We start from the raw sequence: 3,712 nt of genomic DNA, 5'->3' as shown, positions 1-3,712 counted from the left end.
CAATATGTGACTGCACTCTGTGCTTGTTGTCCAGATTCCTTTCTGTCTGTGCTGTCCATGAGAATACCTCCTATCTACATGAGGTCTGTCTTCCAGTGACCTACTCCTGTCACCACGCTACCTGTGGTCGGATACTAGAATCTCAGTCAATGCATACGGCACCTACCGTAACTTACAGTTTGGTTATTAAATTATACACAAATGATACTCTACATATCATTACAGGGAGGTCGTGTCTCACTAATTTGATCGTGTTTTTCGAGGAAGTGACGAAGATGATTGATGAGGGTAAAGCAGTGGATGTTGTCTACATGGACTTCAGTAAGGCCTTTGGCAACGTCCCTCATGGCAGACTGGTAAAGAAGGTGAAGTCGCACGGGATCAGAGGTGAGCAAGCCAGAAGGATACAGAACTGGCTCGGTCATAGAAGACAGAGTGTGGCAGTGAAGGGTGGGTTTCTGAATGGAGGGCTGTGAATAGTGGCGCTCCTCAGGGATCAGTGCTGGGACCTTTGCTGTTTGCAATATATATACATGTTTTGGAGGAAAATGTAACTGGTTTGATTTGTAAATTTGCAAATGACGCAATGTTTGATAGAATTGCGAATAGTAATAAGGATCGTCAGAGGAATAGCAGGATATGGACTTGGGTGGAGAGATGGCATATGGAGTATAACATAGAGCATATAGTGCAGAAGGAGGCCTTCGGCCCATCGAGTCTGCACCGACCCACCCAGGCCCTCACTTCCACTCCACCACACCCCCGCAACCCAACCCTTTTGGTCACTAAGGGCAATTTATCACGGCCAAACCACCTAACCTGCACGCCTTTGGACTGTGGGAGGAAACCAGAGCACCCGTATGAAACCTACGCAGACATGGGGAGAACGTGCAGAGTCCACACAGACAGTGAAAGGAATCAAACCTAGGACACTAGCGCAGTGAAGCCACAGTGCTATCCACTTGTGCTACCGTGCTGCCCCAATGAAAGTGGAAAATGGGGGCAAATGTAATCCAGACAAATGTGAGGTAATGCATTTTGGAATATTTAATACAGATGAGAAATATACAGTAAATGGCAGAACCCTTAAAAGTATTGATAGGCAGAGGGATCTGGGTGTACTGGTACACAGGTCACTGAAAGTGTCAACGCAGGTGTAGTCAAGAAGGCTATGGCATGCTTGCCTTCATCGGCCGGGGTATTGAGTTTATTGAGTTTAAAAATTGGCAAGTCATGTTGCAGCTGTATAGAACCTTAATTAGGCCACACTTGAAGTAGTGTTCAATTCTGGTCGCCACACCACTAGAAGGATGTGGAGGCTTTGGAGAGGATACAGAAAATATTTGCCAGGATGTTTCCTGGTATGGAGGGCATTAGCTATGAGGAGAGGTTGGAGAATCTTGGTTTGCTCTCACTGGAATGACGGAGGTTGAGGGGCGACCTGATAGAAGTCTACAGGATTATGAGGGACATGGACAGAGCAGATAGTCAGAATGTTTTTCCCAGGGTGGAAGAGTCAATTACTAGAGGGCATAGGCTTAGGGTGTTTAAAGGAGACGTACGAGGCAAGTTTTTTCACAGAGGCTGGTGGGAGCCTGGAACTCGCTGCCGGGGGAGGTAGCGGAGCCGATACAACAGTGACTTTTAAGGGGCATCTTGACAAATACATGAATATGATGGGAAAAAGGGATATGGTCCCTGGAAGGGCAGGGGTTTTTAGTTCAGATGGGCAGCATGGTTGGTGCAGGCTTGGAGGGCCGAAGGGCCTGTTCCTGTCCTGTAATTTTCTTTGTTATTTGTACCCGGACAGATGCAAGAATGTCAAATGTGAAAGGGAACAACAGTTTATACTGTGATAAATGCAAAAATTGTAATATATAATACTTCATATTGTGCTGCAGTAATGTCATTAAAAGTTGTGTTTTAAAATACATTGCAATTTGGCTCTGATTGATCAAAGAATTGCCATGGAGAATGCGCCAGGGTATCACATTAAATCTGTCTCTCATTCTTGAATTTTTTAAAAGCAGGAACAGGGCCGAATGGCCAGTTCCTGTGCTGTACCGTTCTTTGTTCATTGTTCTTTGTACTCTGCCCAGTGCCTTCATGATTTTGAACATTTCTATCTAATCCCCTTCTTCTTCTCTCCAAGGAGAACAGGTCCTCCTTTTTCAATCTACCCACATAACTTAAACTTCTCATCCCTGGAATCATTCTTGTAAACCTCTTCTGCACTCTCCCCAATGTGTTCACATCATTCCCATAGTGTGGTGTTCAAAACTGTGCACAATACTCCAGCTGAGGTACAAATAGTGTCTTGTATGAATTTAGTACAACCTCTTTGCTCTTGTATTAATAAATGATAATATATGTTTTATGAACTGCTCTCTCCACCTGTCCTGCCACCTTCAATAATCTACGGACATATACACTTGGGTATATGTGCCTGCACTCTCTTAAGTATTTGGTGTCTTGTTTTACATTGCCCATGTTCTTCCTCCCAAAATGCATCACCTCATACTTACCCACATTGAACTTTATTGGTCAACTCTCTGCCCACTCCACCATCCTGTCTGTGTCCTTGTGAAGTTCAATCAGAGAGTCAGGAGCTGAAAAGGATATCAGGAGAAGGAGCAGGCAGCGTCTTCCAGTTTGGAGGGAGAGTGTGTGTGTATTTCATCGCGGACTGTGATAACGTGCATCATACGTGAGTTGTAATTGGCTATCGACATCTCAAATTAGCAACTGTGCCTGAGGTGGTGGGTGAATTGAAGACAGGAATTAAAGGGACAGTATTTGGCTGGAAAATGCAGGTGACATTACTGTCTGAATGTGAGGATGACACACAGTTTAGTACAAACATTGTATTAGATTGTGCCAATGAGAAAGAAAATGTTGCTGCAGAGGAAGAGCCCAAATCAATTATAGAAATCTCAGTGTCAGTGTTGCACACAGCAGTTTAAAATCTGCTCCACCCCAGATGGGACTTGAACCCACAATCCCTGGCTTAGGAGGCCAGTGCCTTATCCATTAGGCCACTGGGGCTGCACTTGTGTTTTGACTGCAGCTTGTGACATAGCCCTTTGTCTCTAGACTAATCGGGTCATTATGGGACAATCAGTCAGTTCCTGTCTCGAATCACTGCCAAATTCGAAGGCATTTTGTGGACCAGCTCTTTCTTTTCATTCACAGCTATATTCTATCAATTACAAAGCTCCCAACAATGATGTAACAGGATGTGATTGTCTCTGGTACATTGGCAATTGGTCCAGATGAACCTCCTTAATCATTTATTGTAGGCGGGCTGATAGTGGAGAAGTGTCTAGAAATGATAATTCATTCCAAATTTAACAGTCACTTGGGAAATGCAGGTTTGTTAAGGAAAACGTGGATTCCTGGCGCTGTGATGCAATGGAAGCAGTTAAATCTTGAAATGTGCTCATGGAATGTAAGGGGTATCCATCCCCCTATCAAATGGGAAAAGATTCTCTCCTTTCTTAAGGAGAGGTTCAACACAGCCTTACTACAAGAAACCCATTTTGATGATAAGGAGCATTTAAGATTAAAGCGAGAGTGGGTGGGACTGGTTTTCTTTGCATCTTTTTCATCGAGCAGCAGAGGGGTGGCAATCCTTATCAACAAAAATGTTCCTTTTTGGGTTAAAGCTTGCACTGAGGACGAGGGCGGTAGATATGTGATCATTCAATGTTCG

The 3,712-nt window shown here is 44.2% G+C and overlaps 1 non-coding gene across 1 annotated transcript; it reads right to left on the bottom strand.

Moving 5' to 3' along the window:
• Positions 1–2,972: 2,972 nt before the first annotated feature.
• Positions 2,973–3,045, bottom strand: trnar-ccu. The gene has a single exon. It is a non-coding gene; the product is annotated as a tRNA-Arg (tRNA).
• Between the last annotated feature and the right edge of the window lie 667 nt (positions 3,046–3,712).

The sequence above is a fragment of the Scyliorhinus canicula genome, chromosome 7 (assembly GCF_902713615.1).
Source record: "Scyliorhinus canicula chromosome 7, sScyCan1.1, whole genome shotgun sequence".
Taxonomy (NCBI): domain Eukaryota; kingdom Metazoa; phylum Chordata; class Chondrichthyes; order Carcharhiniformes; family Scyliorhinidae; genus Scyliorhinus; species Scyliorhinus canicula.
This window is presented reverse-complemented; position numbering and strand designations above follow the sequence as displayed.